The sequence below is a fragment of the Ailuropoda melanoleuca genome, chromosome 7 (genome assembly GCF_002007445.2).
Source record: "Ailuropoda melanoleuca isolate Jingjing chromosome 7, ASM200744v2, whole genome shotgun sequence".
Taxonomy (NCBI): Eukaryota; Metazoa; Chordata; class Mammalia; order Carnivora; family Ursidae; genus Ailuropoda; species Ailuropoda melanoleuca.
Genome location: NC_048224.1, coordinates 46,402,864 through 46,420,342, shown reverse-complemented (window position 1 = coordinate 46,420,342; position 17,479 = coordinate 46,402,864). Strand labels below are relative to the sequence as shown.

The 17,479-nt window shown below is 49.4% G+C and overlaps 1 long non-coding RNA gene across 1 annotated transcript; it reads left to right on the top strand.

Moving 5' to 3' along the window:
- Nucleotides 1-1,989: 1,989 nt before the first annotated feature.
- On the top strand, nt 1,990-12,102 carry LOC117803017. The gene is made up of 3 exons (XR_004626565.1): nt 1,990-2,067; nt 2,183-2,239; nt 3,427-12,102. It is a non-coding gene; the product is annotated as an uncharacterized LOC117803017 (long non-coding RNA).
- The last annotated feature ends 5,377 nt before the right edge of the window (nt 12,103-17,479 follow it).

The window sequence follows — 17,479 nt, the reverse complement described above, 5'->3', positions numbered from 1 at the left end:
CGGTGAGCTAGCCGTCAGACCGGAATGAGAACCCAGACCTCCTTATTCACTGTCCTGTGATTCCTGCGGATCCCTCTCTGGCCCTCGCGGGCATCTGCAGCCTCCTCCTGGCCTTCTGTGTGGCTGGGTCTACAAGGCAGCCCAGGTGCGCGTTCTGGGTGAAGCTGGGCATAACAAAACCCTAAGCAAGAGCAGGTGAGGCTGGCCTTGGGGTACCCACCCCCCCACCCCAAGCTAGCAGTGATCTTTCTGGGCCGTGTAGCTGCGGATGCTGTCCTTGTTCCCCATCTAACACGGTGATTAAGAACATGCGCCTGGGGGGCGCCTGGGGGGCACAGCGGTTAAGTGTCTGCCTTCGGCTCAGGGCATGATCCCGGCGTTATGGGATCGAGCCCCACATCAGGTTCCTCTGCTATGAGACTGCTTCTTCCTCTCCCACTCCCCCTCCTTGTGTTCCCTGTCTCACTGGCTGTCTCTATCTCTGTCGAATAAATAAATAAAATCTTTAAAAAAAAAAAAAAAAAGAACATGCGCCTAGGGCCCACAGACCAGCTCTATCACTTGCTGGCTGTGTGGCCTTAAGCAAGTGACCCAGGCTCTCTGAGCTTCTGTTTCCTCCTCGTCCGAAAGGGCAGCTCGTGAGGATGAAATGAGACAAAGCGTGGCAGAGTGCTCGGCTGGACCTGTGTCTTTGGAAGTCGTGGCTCCCCCTTGACCAACTCAAGTTCTGCAAAGGTGAGGCTGTCAGCGCATCTCATCCCCAAGTCAGTGAGGAGTGACATCAAAGGACGCGTTTACAGTCTTGGAATATTACTTAATAAACACTCCTGCGCAGACACCGAGCTCTCTGCTCTGCCTTTTCGCCCACAGGACATGGGGCTGAGCTGCCGCAGGCATTTCATAGGAACAGGACCCAGGATGACAGTTTTTATTGTCTAAACATACAACCTGGGGCTTTGGTAGTGGGCCAGAGCCAGGGAATTTAAAAGTAAGAAAAGATTTTAGAAAGTGAAAGTGATCTTGCTTACGGCTTTTGACATTGATTTCAAGGCTTTAAGGCATCTCAACGCCGTCTGCAAGCAGAGAATAAGGCCGCCCTATTGCTCCGGAAGCCCCCACCTGACTGTGCTCGGCCCTCCCCTGGACCTCCACTCTCTCCATTCTGCTTGTTGGTTAAAGACACAGAACTGAGCCCCAACTCTGCCACCTGCTTGCTGTGTGACCTTGGGGATGTTACTGAACATCCCTGAGACTCGATTTCTCTGTCTATGAATATGGTGAGTACAGTGTGTGGAAGAATCAGGCTAAATCTTCTTTTTTTGTTGTTGTTTTTCTTTTCTGATAGAATATATTTCCGTGTACATTAGCTCAAAAAAAATAAATAAATAAAAATGCCGTCTGAAGGAAAACAACATTCCCAGTTTCCAGGAAATGATAGATCATTATAAGGTAAGTGGGCAGAGCTTATCTGTGTTATCTGAGCGGCTGTACGGTTGCAAAACTATTTACAGAGAAATTTTGCACTTTTATATTTAAAAGTAAGAACCCACTAGGGCGAAATGTTTGTTTATCTATTTTGGCCCCTTTTCCAAGGAACTTAAAAAAATTACAGACACATTGAAATACTCCCTCATAATATGTAGGCAGGACTGGACATCACTATCATCATTTTCGAACCATTAAGGTCCAGAGAGGTTAAATGACTTGCTCAAGGTCACACAGCAAGTCTGGCTTCAATCCCAGGTCCGCTGACTTAGCAATGACCCTATAAAGCACGCTACCCTGTCCACCCAATAAAGATCCCCGAGTGAAACACGGATTGTTAAGGAAGAAAACAGCTATTGAGCTATGGAAGTTGGCATTTAGCCCGCCAGAAATCATTAATGTGGCCAGGTTTAAGGAGAGCTCTATTAAACTGTCCATCAAATGCTTTACTCTTAAATGGATTTATTGAGAAAGGGGAAAAGACTAGGGTAGAGAGAACATATTAGAGGTGGCTTTTTCTCTGTCTGCTGGAAGTTCACAGTGACTGGCAGGGAGAGAGGATGCCCCTGGAGGACCAGATCGGTGAGCGTAGAAGGAGGAATTTCTTCGGGCTCTGGGGCCCAGAAAACCAGTTGGGGTGCTGGCAATGAAGCCTGTTAGCTGAGTGTCATCGGACACATTTCTTTCCTTCTCTCAGAATCAGAAAAATGGATCCACTGTGAAAATGCACAGAAAACGTGGAGCCTGGCTTACCGTAAGCACTCCGTGACGTGTTGCTATTTGATATTATTGTTGTTGTAGTTAGCGGATACTAGAAGGGAAGAGGGTGGACCCAGCCCAACCAACGAAGGCAAGGAGGATAACAGGAGAGGGAAGAGAGAGGGGCAAGAGTGCAGCAATCCAGGTCCAGTATCATTATCAGAGAGGTCTAGAAACAGAGAGACAGGGTGTGTCTTGTCAGGTAGGAGCAGCCCAGAGATTTGGGGGGGAAAGGATGCATCGATAGGTAAAGAGAAACATTGAAAGTCTTCTTTTCAAGTAGGGTTGCAAATTCTAACCCTCCTTCGGCAGAGTGGTCAGAGGATTAAGTGTGTCTCCTACTGTCCCCTTAAAATAGGTGCTGGCAAACCATAAAAACAAAGCTCCAGCCCAAATTGCCGTCACTGTCTTTGCTCCAAGTCCCTGGCCCTGAGCCACTCGTCATTCTGAATCTGAGCCCTCAGTCATCAAACATGGCATGTGCACTGCCATCCAGCCATCGTGCTGGGCACTAGCCGCACAGGTGCGTCAGCAAGGCAGGTGTTGTGGCTGAGGAAGGGGGCTGTGGGCTCCCAGCAGGTCCTTCACCTAGTGTGGGAGCCAGGAGAAGGTGACGACTGAGCTGGGTCATGGAGAATAAGAATAAGTAGGAGCTATCTGGGACAACAGGAAGGAGGTAGTCATTCCAGGAAGAGAGAATACCAGGAGCAAAGGTCCACACACCAGGAATCACCTGGCTCCTGTTGAGATTCAAGCCACTTGAGGTTCCTGAGATGTTAGGAGTGGATTGGAGAGAGGCAGGAGAAGCCTTTGGATAGGACAATTGGGCTCACATCATAGAGGGCTTGTGTGCCATGTTAAAAAGGTTGGGCCTTGTACTTGGAGGCAATGGGGAGCCATGGAAGGGTTTTTTTCCAGGGCAGAGGGATAGAGCAGATGTCTGTCTGAGCAAGCTAACCTGAGGGCAGCGTCAGGGAGGACTGGAGGGGAAGACGGGGTGGGGACCAGTGAGAAGGCTGCCCTATCCATCTACCGTTCCTCTGGTCTGGCCTTTTGGATCCGACACTCTGCACTGCGTTTCTTGGCTAAGACCTTCACTTTGCTGGTCAAAGTTTCTGGGTCTCCACTCTGAGTGTGCTCCCTTGGGTGGCCTTCACTAATTATATCTTTACATTTGAGTAGGTCCTTGGGTCGTCCTGCTCAGCCAGATGGCTCCCCAGACAAAGAACCCAGTACCCTGGCAAACAAGCAGTGGGAACACATGCAAAGGGTCAACTGAGTTCCTGAGGAACTGAAAACCAACAATCTACCCTCGAGGGCCTGAGGTCTGGGCCCGCCCTTCGTTCCTTTCTTCTTTCCTTCTTTCCTTCCTTCCTTCCCTCCTTCCTTCCAACTTGGCAGAGAAGAATAAACACTGCTGAGACTCTACTTTCAAGGGGAATTTTAAAGGTAAGAATCCTCTCTTGGTGAGGGGGGGGAGCAAAAAGAAGAGTGGGAGCAGTTGTAGCTGGGTCAGGAAGGGTTTTCTGGAAGATGTGATGCCTGTGGTGCTGGTTCTTGGGAGATTAGAGGGTTTCCAATAGCTGGGAAGGATGAAGGGCATTCTGGGAGAAGGGGATTGTGTTAAGAAAGGGCTCAGAGCATGAAATAACATGGCATGTTATGACAACCCAGCTGTGGGGCGTGGTGGATTATTGGAGAAATCAAGACCCCAGGGGCCTCAAAGTATATTAGAACTAGACTCTTCCTCCATTTCCACCATTTCCCAGCTGTGTGACCTTTTGCAAGTTACTTGACCTCTCTGAGTCCTGGTTTTCTTGTTCATGAAATGGGGAAACGTAATGCTTAATTTGTAATGTTGTGAAAAGGAATACATGGGATGATCTTTGAAAAGTATCTAGCACAGTCAATAAATGATAGCTAGTATTATGCTTATTTTTATTTTCAGTGCCTAGAGGTTCAGAATAGAATCTAAATCTGGCACTACAAAGCTGCTGCACCTTAAGTGCCAAGTGCCATTGATCAGTACCAGCTGCCTGGAGCAGAGAATTGTGAGGTTATAATATGAGATCAGCAGGAGGAAGTGCTGTGATCAATTAGTGATGTCTGTACAAGGCAGGGAATGGGAGTGAGGACATTTCTGCCAGGTGTTGTGGACCCCAAAATAAGTGTTGCTTAAGAGCTAGATGCTGTGAGTATAGGCGGTGTTTTAGGAGGCTACGAGGGACGAGGGGAGCCTTGAATCAGCCCCTTAAGGATAGGAAGGTATGGCACAGGTAGAGAGAAGGGGGGGCAAACTAACCCAGCTGAATTTGCATTTCATCTTATTGGCCATGTAACATTCTATTTTGGGGCCCAGCATCACAAGCCGAAGTGTTAGAAACCCATCCTTTATCAACTAGCTACAAAACATACATCTGTCCCCTTCCCTGTTGAGGCAGGGGCCACTTGAGTAGAATCTAAGTGGGGAGGGCAAGAGGTTCGTGCTTCATTTCCCAAACCCCCAGGTCTCTGGTAAATTTCCGGAATGCTAAGCTGTTTATTTTGGGAGTCTTTAAGCTTAGTCAGTTGGTATTTAGAGACAGCTAGGAATTTTGGATTTCACTCCTATTCCAATAGAAAAGAGAAAAACTTAAGTGCCTTCCAAATACTGGTAAGTCAAATGAGGACAGCCTGGCTCCAATCTGCTCTCATCCCCCACTCCCCGCCCCCTCCCAGAAACACAGAATGAAAAGGAAACGCAACATAATCAATGCACTAAGCCACAAGTTAAAACTTCCCCTGGAGAATGCCAGACAGCGAGACTCCCTCCGCATTAGCTGATGCAGAAAAGCATCCGTCAGTGTTTGCGAGACTCAAGGAAGAGGAAAGGCAAACTCGAATATCATAAGGGGGGCTCCTGTGCCCTTCGCGTGGGGCTCTGACACAAGCCTTTAAAAGGCTTCCATTAGCGGTGTAATTGATCTTCTGATGAAAAGCGATAAGAAGTCCAGCAAAACGAAAATGTGATTACAACGTACAGAAGTGGACACATACAAGTCCTGGGTTACAAGTTCACGGTCACCACCATCCATAAACCATGCTTAGATGTAACTTTCATTATTTCTTTGTCACAGTCCTTACCTGGTGAGTCCATTTCTGCCAGGGATAGAAAGCTTAATCTTGTACGTTCACAGAGCTCCGTGACTTTCTAATTTAACTGTGATCCACTTGGGATCCGACGTAGGGGTGTCAAGATTCTCTTCATCTCCCTCCTTCTCCTCTTCTCCCCGAAGTGGGAGGGCTGAGCTAATTTCCTGTGGCCTTGCTTTCATCTATCACCAATTGACAGGAGGGCATTTGGTCCTCGTGGGCCTCCTTGGGGTGTGGCTTGTCCCATCACAGGTCCTTGGCCTCTATCCAGAAGCATCTGTAGTCGGTGGTCTAGTTCCGGCCCACGGTTATTAATTCCTTAGACTTCCTCCCCTGCACCCCAGCTGTCAGATGTCTTCAGGCCCAAGTAAGTACTTCCCATGCCCTGTTTGCTTTCTCAGCATCTCCTGCTGGTGAGTGGGGCTTATGACTCTGTCCCTGGCTCATGAGCCTGGACATCTCAGCCAGGGAGGCTGCCCTGTGTGGGGTCTTGGTTGCAGGCAACTGTACCCCTGCTCCATAACCCTCCAAGCTCACTTGGGTTCCTGTCATTCCACCCTGAGTCGATTGCATCATTGGCCCCAAGATTTTCTGCCAAGCTTGATATTCATACTCTTGCATATGACTTTGGAATTTTTTCCATGCAGGCAAGTCACCCTTTCCCCCATCTTCCTGCCCTGCTTGACTTTGAGATCATCCGTGTGACTTGGTTTGGCCAACAGAATGAGGCCAAAGTAATGGTGGGTCATCTCCAAGTCTAGGCCTTCATGGGCCCTTCTCTGTTTCCACTTGCCTGTCTTGTGCCTCTGCTGTTACCAAGAAAACATTTCTTAGTTTTCCCTCTGATCCAAGAAGGATGCATAGAGAAGAACCATTTCAGATAAGCCCAGCTTAAATAAATTGACCCTTAGTTGACTCTTAGATCTAAGAACATAGAAGTCTACCATAACGGTCATTAAGATTTTATGCTTGTTATTCAGTATTTACGTGTCGGGGAGTAACCGATATGCTTCCACACTCGGAACTTAGCTTGGGAGGCTGGGAACCTGGGGGCCCTAAGAACTAGTATTTCTCCCCTTCTTGTCACTCCATCACTCTTTATTCTCCTTTCTCAGCGGAAGTGAAAACTTCTTTTGAAGTGCTATCCCTTTTTCTTCCCCTTTCTGGGCCTTTGTGCCTTCCACGTGCTGTTCTGGCCTTCTCAAGGTGTAGGTCTTAACGGGCAAAGTCATGTTTATGGACACCAAAGAGTCATTTCTTCTCTCTCTCGAAAATCCTATCATTCTCAATCTGCAGTATCAGCGATGTGGTATGACCCAAACCTATCCAGAAAGACAAAGGTGAGTGGGCTCGGCCGTCTTTCTTCTGAGGCTGTATGTATATAGACAAGTATCTGCTTTTCCAAATAGTCTAAAATACGGGAGAGACGTGTGATGATTGCCTTGAAGGGTGTGCCTGGAGTGTCCCACCGGTTCCAGAGGAGGACGAGAGACACGTAGAGCAGAGCCAAACTATTCCGGCCAAACCCAGCGCAGATCAGTGGACCCCATCCCATCCTTGCCCCCACTCAGCTGGGATCAGTGTGCATGGCCTAGATCAAAACTGCACAGTCTGGGTTGACTGAGCCATGCCGACGAGTGAGAGACGAATGTCCATTGTCGAAGTCACTGAGGTTCTGTGGTATTTTATAGCAGGTATTTGGGGGCAATTGTTAACTGATAGAAACCTCCAACCCCAAAGCAATAGAAGTGGAGATTCTCTTATTGGAGCAGGGGGAGGAGAGACTGGACCCTTAGCTGGGTGACCTCCTCTACTCTCTGTGTCAACACCTGAGGCCCTGTACCGGGATCAGGATTCCATGAAGACAGTTTTAGAACCATTGCTCTGATCCACACCATCTGCCCCGCTCTCTTGTCCTTCCCTTCCTTCCTCCCCCAGTTCACTGTCTGATTTCTCTTTCTAGCATGTCTGTCATAGCTGTGCAACTTGAACACCTCCTAGACAAGGAGCTCCCTCCTTCAAAGAAAGCCAGTCCACCTTTGGACTGCTCTGGCTGTCAGACAATGATTCCTCACGTCCTGGGGGAGCTCAGGGCTATCATGGCAAAAATGGGGCAAGAAAATGGTAGAGAGGAGATGGTTTCTGGTCTAGCTCCCACCCAAGATAAAGGAGTCATATGAGCCCTCTGATTCCTCTCTTCTGGGATAAGTGGGTTATCCCACATGCACCTGCTCATAAATGGGCCTGTATTTTCTTAATAATCGTGACGTCTCTTTATTGAGCCGGGAGTAGAGGTCAGGCTCAGTGTTAAGCATGTCAGATACAAAGTCTTTGATTCTTGGAGGTAGGCACTATTATCTGTCAGATTTTGCTAATGGGGAAACAGAAGCTTGGAGCTGGTGTGTGACCTGCCCACGGGTCTTACAGCTGGCAGATGATGATGGTGAGGCTTGAGCCCAGGTTTGTGGACCCTGAAACTGATGCTTCTAGGGACCACTTAACAACAGCAACAACAATAATCATAACAGCATCGTAAATAGTAATAACTAAACTTACCAACTCTTTACTTGCTATGGGTTGAGCCTTGTGGTAAGAGCATCTGTGGACCAAATTAACCCTCACAGAAACTCTGCTGGGAAGGTGATCCTTCCCCATTTTTAGGGATCAACAACTTTAGCCCCACTCCGGCCTCAGCATTTTTATCTCTTAGAGGGTATTCATTTCTTATTTGAGGTAGTGAGCTCTCTGTCGTAGAAGGCATTTAAACAGGCACTGGCAGAATGATTTTTAGGGACTGTTGTACTAGAAACTGGATTCTACCGAGTGACCACTATGGTGTCCCCTTCACCCTGACACTCCTTTTCCTCTCCTCATTCCCACCCCCGTATCCCTTCCACATTCATGGACCAGGAAAGAAGGAACACCTCCCACTTCCTGGATTTTCACTATGAGCCAGACACGAAACTAGATCTTGTATCATTGTCGCCTGACTTAAAGCTCACCACAAGCCCCAGAGGACCCTCTTCCTATCCTTCTTCGTGCTGGCAGCCATTGTTGGCTTGACAGCTGTCTTCCCCACTAGACTGACCACCATGTCAGGGGAGACAGCAACTCTGCTTCTTTTATTTCTCTCTTTCTCCAGCGCATGTAGGAATCCCACACGAGGCCAATGGCCAGGGACTGGGAGCCATGCTCACAAAGGCACGACCATATTCAAAGGCAGCCATGTACGTGTGGATAAGAGGCGGGCTCTGAAGCCAGACTACCTTCGTCCGCATCCCAGCTCTTCCATTTGCTAGCTGTGTGGACTTGTGCAAATGATTTGCGGCTCTGCGCCTCAAGGTTCCCCATATTTGAAAGGGGGATCACATTTTTACTGCACTGAGGAAATTAAGCCTGGTGGTGGAAGTAGGGATTCTGGAGACGGACTGGTCAGGTTCACGTCCTCACTCTGCCCCTGACTCCTAGGGCATCTGAGGCAAAGCATGTGTGTCTCCATTTCTCTCCTGGAACGTAGACGGGGCTGCTATCACCTCCTATCCCACAGCTGTGGGAGGGGCTAAATGAGCCAATCGCTGTAAAGCACTCAGAGCAGGTGGTGACACTGAGTAGAATGGCCGACTCAAGGTCACCCAGCTAGTGAGTGAGAGAGCCAAGTTCACCTCCGAGTTCATTGCAGCTTGGGTTACCCCCAAGTTTTGCAAAGCGTTTTTTTCAAGTTGCTGGTGTGTAACACCTCGAAGACAGCAGGCTTCCCTCACACCGTTTCTCCAGTCGAATCCGGACGTACTCGAAACATTTTCTACATCGGTAGAGACGAGTGTATTTTCCACCAAGGGAGGGAGCGGGGCCTCTTCTAGGAGGGAATGAAAAGAGTCATCAAAAAACAGAGACCAGCCAAGGAAGATGCAAAAATAATTAAAATAGGAAACGTGCTGCTGTCTTCACAGGATTTCAATTTTGCAGTTGCCGGAGGGGAGGGGTGGCAGACGTTCACTTTCTCACACTGATACACATTTTGATAAAGTGTGATAAAGACTTAGGAAAATTGACAGATCAAATGGGACTCTCAGTTGAGGGCGTTTGCATCTTGTAAGTGAGGAAAAGCAGCCAGGGGTGCGTGGACACCTACGTGACAAGGTGCTGCTCCTTCCTGCTCTTGTGAATGAGGTCCCGGGTTGTCCACGCAGCCCTTCTCCTGCTCATTCTCACACATCGCTCCGTCTCGGCTTGGACCCCGCGTCCTCAGGGAAGTCCAGATGGGGCACCTGGTTACATGCCCTCTGTGGTCACTGCTCCTTCACGGCACTTGGCGTTGTTGTAACCACTGGGCACGCTTACGCTCACTGGAGGTTATCTGAATTCTATCTGGAACCTGCGGGAGACTGTTGGCATCTAGAGGACAGAGGATGGGTTTCTTTACATTACTGCCTATTGCCAGAGACAGGCGCAGTACCTGGGCATAGTGGGAGCTCAACACACCCCGCAGGAAGGAAGGAACAGAGGAAGGAAGGACACAGACGTGCGATTCGAACCAGCAGGGCAAACGGGGCTTCCTGTTGAGAGGGCATTTACTCCATCGTGTTCTCTTCCGCACGTCGATTGAACCTGAGCCCCCAAGTCCCACTGAAAAACACTCAGCCAATGGAGTTTGGTGAAAGAGACCTCTTTCCCATTGCCTGGGAGAACCAGTGTAGGCGTCCTCGTGTCGTGGTGGGCGGGGGTGCAGTGTGATCTTGTCATGGGATTGGCGTGGGAGCTGCTGGCAGGCCTGACAGTGCTATCTTAATCCCATTGCGCTGTCTCAGAAAGGGGTGTGCAGGCCCCCCCGCGCCATGCAGCAAAGCAGCTGGGGTGCTTTGGGTCCCACAGCAAGGCTCTTCCAGCTCTGGACCTGGGTCTGATTTAGGGACGGAGATCTGGAGTCTGGAGGGGATGAGTGCCATCCTGGGGTCAGGCGATAAATCTCTAGTTTGCCAGAGCTAGGACTTGAACCCCCGTCTCCTGGTCCCTGGTCCAGTGTTCCTCTCAGCCACCATTCATCCATCCATCCATCCATCCATCCACCCATCCATTTATTTAATCGCTGTGTATGGTTGGTCCTCTACTGGGTACCAGGCACTTGCTGTGAAAGAACCAGGACCAAGACCAGCACACACCTATGGCCACTCATCTTTATTTTTATTCCTTTAGTTGGTCTTTTTCATGTTCCGTGGAGGACTCTTAGCTTATCCAGACCTTTCTGATTCCCTATGTCACGTGCACAGTTGGACAAGTTGGCAGAGGTTGGCTGAGGTTCGCCCCATGTCCTTACCTGTCAGGACCTTAATAAAGTCCTTTGTCCACTCTGTGGCTCTCCTTCCCTCTCCGAGTGCTGGGAGGAGGCACCTGCAGGGACCCCAGGGCACCTGTCTCAGGTGGAGGGAGCATAGCATCCCTTGCAGTAAGTAATTAGCTCCCTGACTCAAATCGGGCATTTTCAAAGGCGCCAAGGGCTGAGGCCAGAGGACAAGCTGGGTGTTGACATCTTGGCCTGCCGCATCGTGTGTCCCACCCACACATTTATGGAGCAACTGCTGTATGCCAGATCTGGGTTGTGTGGTCAGGGATGCAATCATTAGAAGCAACCAGACTATGGGAAGACACTGGAGGTGACTTTATACAGTTTTCCATCAGTTTAGAGACTCAGAAGGTGGCATTTTTGGAGTCAGCTGGGCGTGGTTCTAAAACCCAGTTCTTCTAATGAAAATGTATGTTTCACTTACTCTGTGAATCCCAGCTTCCTGTTCTATAAAATAATGGGATAATAGTAAACTCCTGGGTGCTTGTGAGAGATCACATGGGGCGATGTCCATGAAGCACCTGGAACGTGATAGGGCCGTGTCAGCATTGATTTCCTTCCCCGATGCTCCTAGGGTGTGTGCCCATTTCATTGCCTGCAAACTGAACCAGGCGTCTCCTCAGGAAGAAGGCCAGCTCCTCAAGGGCAGTCCTGCTGACTGTGTGACCTTGGACATGTCACCTGGAAACCGAGTGTAATGAAGGCTCCTTCTCAGTGTTACTAGGAGGCAGCTGGGACTAGGGCGGGATGAGTGAGGTGTCTAGGGCCCCAAAGGTAAGGAGGTGGTGGCTGTCAGGGTCACATCGCAAGGGTGGCATTTGCCCTGACCGTGACCACCAAATCCATTCGCTGATGCAAAGTGGAGCGCCCAGAGCCAGTCACAAAGTGGGCACTGGTTTTGTCTGGGGTTATTTGCTGGAAAAAGACAGAGGTCCACTCAAACTATTTCAAAAAGGAGTTATTTTAGGGACACATGTGGAGTTAAACAGGGAACAAAGTCTCGTGGAAATCATCAAAGAGCCCAGACTCAAGAATGAGGCCGTGTCCCAAGGATCCTGTCGTGGGAGGGTGGTTCTGGACACACGGAAGCCCTGTAGTAGATTTCAGGGCCCCCTTCGTGCAGACCTCAAGGTCCCACTTGTCCCTCCCCTGCCTGCTTCTCCAGCCTCCATTCGGACCCTTGTGCCTAATGAGCTCTGCTCCTGCCCACGGCCTCCCGTGAGCCTCTTGAGTGCCCAGGTGTCTCTTGCCTCCCTGTCTCCCTGCATGTGTTCCTCTGCCTGGACACTCTCATCTCTTCTTGTCACCAGGGAGGCCTCTGCTCATTTTTTGGGCTCTGGCTTCATAGCTGCTTCATCTAAGACGCCTTCGCTGGTCCCTATACGAAGTAGGTAGCCTGTCGCTCTCTCCCAAAGCACTCTTTATGTAGTGACAAGTTTACTTGGATCTGCCTGGACACTCTCATCTCTTCTTGTCACCAGGGAGGCCTCTGCTCATTTTTTGGGCTCTGGCTTCATAGCTGCTTCATCTAAGACGCCTTCGCTGGTCCCTATACGAAGTAGGTAGCCTGTCGCTCTCTCCCAAAGCACTCTTTATGTAGTGACAAGTTTACTTGGATAACTATTTGTTCCACGTCTGTCCTTTCCCACTCGACTGTCAATTCTGTGATGACAAGGACCAGATGTGTTTGGTTATTTACTGTGTCCCTTATGCCTGGCCCGGTTCTCGGTACGTGGGAACTCCTGCACAGATGACTGTCGCCTAGAGGAAGGTAGGACCGTTTCTTTCCCCCAAGAACCCACCTCCAGTTAGACTCCATTCATAGGCTGCCTTCTGCTGCCCTTTGCTTTTCTCTGCCTCCCAGGTTTCCTAGACCCCTTCCTCCACACTGAAACTTGCTCCTGGCCCTTCACGGCCTCTGAAGCCCCCCGGCCTCCCCTTTCGGCTGCAGCTCCTAACACCCCCTGGCCCGTCTTTCCATGCATCTTAGTTCAAACTGCCTACAGAAGAAATGGGACTGGTCCCACTCATCTCGTCAGGAGAGATCACAGGCTTGACTCTCTGATGGACAGCCCATCGTCAGACTAGCTGCCTCTGGAGCAGGTGACCTGCTAACCCGGCACTGTCTGCAGAGTCACCAGCCACGTGCTAGGGCCACATGTTGAGACGACATTTTTCCATATTGGTTAAATCGAATATATTAGTAAAATCAGCTTTACTTGTCTTCTTACCACTTTGATGTGTCTACCAGAAAATCTAGAATCACATGTGGCTGGCATCACATTTCCCCTGGGCGGGGCCGAGCTGGAGTAGGGGTGGGGCACCAGATTACAGGGTATAGGCGGGGCTGCCCGAACGGCAGAAGCTGTGTCTAGGGACTTTTTCTGGCAGAAGGAGGCCCTGAATAATATCGATGTTCTAGTTTGATGAACACAATTATTATCCAGGTATTCAGTAATTATTCAGTAATTATTCCTAGTATTACCTCCAGAGTAGCAGTATTTAAACATTTTCTCACATTGCATTCCTTATCTATTGCTGTCACCAAGACGATGACAAACTTGGTGGCTTAAAGCAGCACACATGGATTATTTTGGTCTCGGCGGGTCAGGAGTGCGGGTATGGCTTACCCGAGTCCCTCCCTTCAGGGGCTCAACCAGCTGAAATCAAGGTGTCGGCCGGTTTTGCTCTCATCTCCAGCCTTGACTTGGCTGTCATGGGTGGTTGGGGGCCTCTGTGGTTTCAGCAGGGTTTAGTCCCTCATGGCTAGAGTTCCCGCTGGCTGGAGGCCACCCCCACGGAGAAACTGAGGCCCAGAGAGAGGAAGGGTGCTGCAGAGACAGCAAAGGAAGTGCCCGTGGCCAGATCAGAGAGTGACCCCACTCCCCGTCCTTCCTCTGTGCTGCACCAGCTCCAACAGCAAGAGGCAGAACTGATGCGAAGCAGTGGGCTTTGTTCTTAACGCGGACAAGGCCATAAAATTCTGTAGATTAGGAGAAATAACTGATGGCTCATCGATCCTCCTTGGGGCTGCAGCGGCTTTGAACGGACTTCTCTCCGGGGTCAAGCATCTTGTGTCCTGGCCACTGGAAGAAGAGAAGCAGAAATCATCCTGCTGTTTGTGACTGTTCATTAGGGGCCATGGGACTTCGCTAGCAGGTTGGAGGCCCCGCCTGCAGAGACCCTGCACGACAACCCATTAGCCATACTTAGTTCTGCCTCTGATTTCAGGCTGCCCAGCGGGAGACATGCCGACATGCTCCCTACGCTCCGTGGGGTGAAGTTCATGCCAGATCCTGTCAGCCAGCAAGATGCGTGCCCCAAACCCTGCAAGGTGCAGAATATCACCCCGGAATGTAAGAGCACGAGACGTTCTTTAGAGCTCACAGGAATATTTATTTGTTTGTTTATTTATTTTACATAGCCGTACATTACTGAATGCCAAGCAAAATCCAATTTATGCTTATTGAAAACATAAGCACTTCTAATCATTTTCTGTTTAATTATCCTTTTCCTTCTAAAATACAATATATTCATAATATAAATTTGTCATTATGTAATAAAATTTCCCTTTCGAGCAGCTTTATTGAGGTATAATTGATAAAAAACAAAGGACCATATTTAAAGTGTACAATGCGTTGAGTTTAGTTATGTACATACACCTGTGAAACCGTCACCCACGGTCAAAGTAAAAAGCGTATCCATCACCTCCTAAAGTTTCCTCACGCCCCACTCCCTCCCTTTCTGGATTTTGATCTTGGTGGTAAGAACACGCAATATGAGTCTTAACCCTCTTCACGATTTTAACAATTTTGCCATGTCGTTAGACAGATCTCCAGAACTCATCTGGCGTGGCCGCAAGCCTTAAACCCACTGACAATAACTCCCCAGTTCCACTGACCGTAGGCAACAATGGTGGTGACCTCAGGTCTACAGAGCACACGCCTCAATTCCCACAAGCCCCTTATTTTTTAATGAAAANCCCACGGCCTCCCGTGAGCCTCTTGAGTGCCCAGGTGTCTCTTGCCTCCCTGTCTCCCTGCATGTGTTCCTCTGCCTGGACACTCTCATCTCTTCTTGTCACCAGGGAGGCCTCTGCTCATTTTTTGGGCTCTGGCTTCATAGCTGCTTCATCTAAGACGCCTTCGCTGGTCCCTATACGAAGTAGGTAGCCTGTCGCTCTCTCCCAAAGCACTCTTTATGTAGTGACAAGTTTACTTGGATAACTATTTGTTCCACGTCTGTCCTTTCCCACTCGACTGTCAATTCTGTGATGACAAGGACCAGATGTGTTTGGTTATTTACTGTGTCCCTTATGCCTGGCCCGGTTCTCGGTACGTGGGAACTCCTGCACAGATGACTGTCGCCTAGAGGAAGGTAGGACCTTCTTTCCCCCAAGAACCCACCTCCAGTTAGACTCCATTCATAGGCTGCCTTCTGCTGCCCTTTGCTTTTCTCTGCCTCCCAGGTTTCCTAGACCCCTTCCTCCACACTGAAACTTGCTCCTGGCCCTTCACGGCCTCTGAAGCCCCCCGGCCTCCCCTTTCGGCTGCAGCTCCTAACACCCCCTGGCCCGTCTTTCCATGCATCTTAGTTCAAACTGCCTACAGAAGAAATGGGACTGGTCCCACTCATCTCGTCAGGAGAGATCACAGGCTTGACTCTCTGATGGACAGCCCATCGTCAGACTAGCTGCCTCTGGAGCAGGTGACCTGCTAACCCGGCACTGTCTGCAGAGTCACCAGCCACGTGCTAGGGCCACATGTTGAGACGACATTTTTCCATATTGGTTAAATCGAATATATTAGTAAAATCAGCTTTGCTTGTCTTCTTACCACTTTGATGTGTCTACCAGAAAATCTAGAATCACATGTGGCTGGCATCACATTTCCCCTGGGCGGGGCCGAGCTGGAGTAGGGGTGGGGCACCAGATTACAGGGTATAGGCGGGGCTGCCCGAACGGCAGAAGCTGTGTCTAGGGACTTTTTCTGGCAGAAGGAGGCCCTGAATAATATCGATGTTCTAGTTTGATGAACACAATTATTATCCAGGTATTCAGTAATTATTCAGTAATTATTCCTAGTATTACCTCCAGAGTAGCAGTATTTAAACATTTTCTCACATTGCATTCCTTATCTATTGCTGTCACCAAGACGATGACAAACTTGGTGGCTTAAAGCAGCACACATGGATTATTTTGGTCTCGGCGGGTCAGGAGTGCGGGTATGGCTTACCCGAGTCCCTCCCTTCAGGGGCTCAACCAGCTGAAATCAAGGTGTCGGCCGGCTTTGCTCTCATCTCCAGCCTTGACTTGGCTGTCGTGGGTGGTTGGGGGCCTCTGTGGTTTCAGCAGGGTTTAGTCCCTCATGGCTAGAGTTCCCGCTGGCTGGAGGCCACCCCCACGGAGAAACTGAGGCCCAGAGAGAGGAAGGGTGCTGCAGAGACAGCAAAGGAAGTGCCCGTGGCCAGATCAGAGAGTGACCCCACTCCCCGTCCTTCCTCTGTGCTGCACCAGCTCCAACAGCAAGAGGCAGAACTGATGCGAAGCAGTGGGCTTTGTTCTTAACGCGGACAAGGCCATAAAATTCTGTAGATTAGGAGAAATAACTGATGGCTCATCGATCCTCCTTGGGGCTGCAGCGGCTTTGAACGGACTTCTCTCCGGGGTCAAGCATCTTGTGTCCTGGCCACTGGAAGAAGAGAAGCAGAAATCATCCTGCTGTTTGTGACTGTTCATTAGGGGCCATGGGACTTCGCTAGCAGGTTGGAGGCCCCGCCTGCAGAGACCCTGCACGACAACCCATTAGCCATACTTAGTTCTGCCTCTGATTTCAGGCTGCCCAGCGGGAGACATGCCGACATGCTCCCTACGCTCCGTGGGGTGAAGTTCATGCCAGATCCTGTCAGCCAGCAAGATGCGTGCCCCAAACCCTGCAAGGTGCAGAATATCACCCCGGAATGTAAGAGCACGAGACGTTCTTTAGAGCTCACAGGAATATTTATTTGTTTGTTTATTTATTTTACATAGCCGTACATTACTGAATGCCAAGCAAAATCCAATTTATGCTTATTGAAAACATAAGCACTTCTAATCATTTTCTGTTTAATTATCCTTTTCCTTCTAAAATACAATATATTCATAATATAAATTTGTCATTATGTAATAAAATTTCCCTTTCGAGCAGCTTTATTGAGGTATAATTGATAAAAAACAAAGGACCATATTTAAAGTGTACAATGCGTTGAGTTTAGTTATGTACATACACCTGTGAAACCGTCACCCACGGTCAAAGTAAAAAGCGTATCCATCACCTCCTAAAGTTTCCTCACGCCCCACTCCCTCCCTTTCTGGATTTTGATCTTGGTGGTAAGAACACGCAATATGAGTCTTAACCCTCTTCACGATTTTAACAATTTTGCCATGTCGTTAGACAGATCTCCAGAACTCGTCTGGCATGGCCGCAAGCCTTAAACCCACTGACAATAACTCCCCAGTTCCACTGACCGTAGGCAACAATGGTGGTGACCTCAGGTCTACAGAGCACACGCCTCAATTCCCACAAGCCCCTTATTTTTTAATGAAAAGGCTGAGGCTTAGGGATAAGCTGAGTGACTTGCAGGACCAGGTCTCAAATCTGTTTCTTGGGGAGTCCCCCTCCCCCAAATCCCACTAGGCTTTGGGGGACAATTCTGGCTCCTCTTGTCATAACAATGGTAGTGTATATATTGGCGCATACTGTGGGTCACGTGCTATGCCGTGCG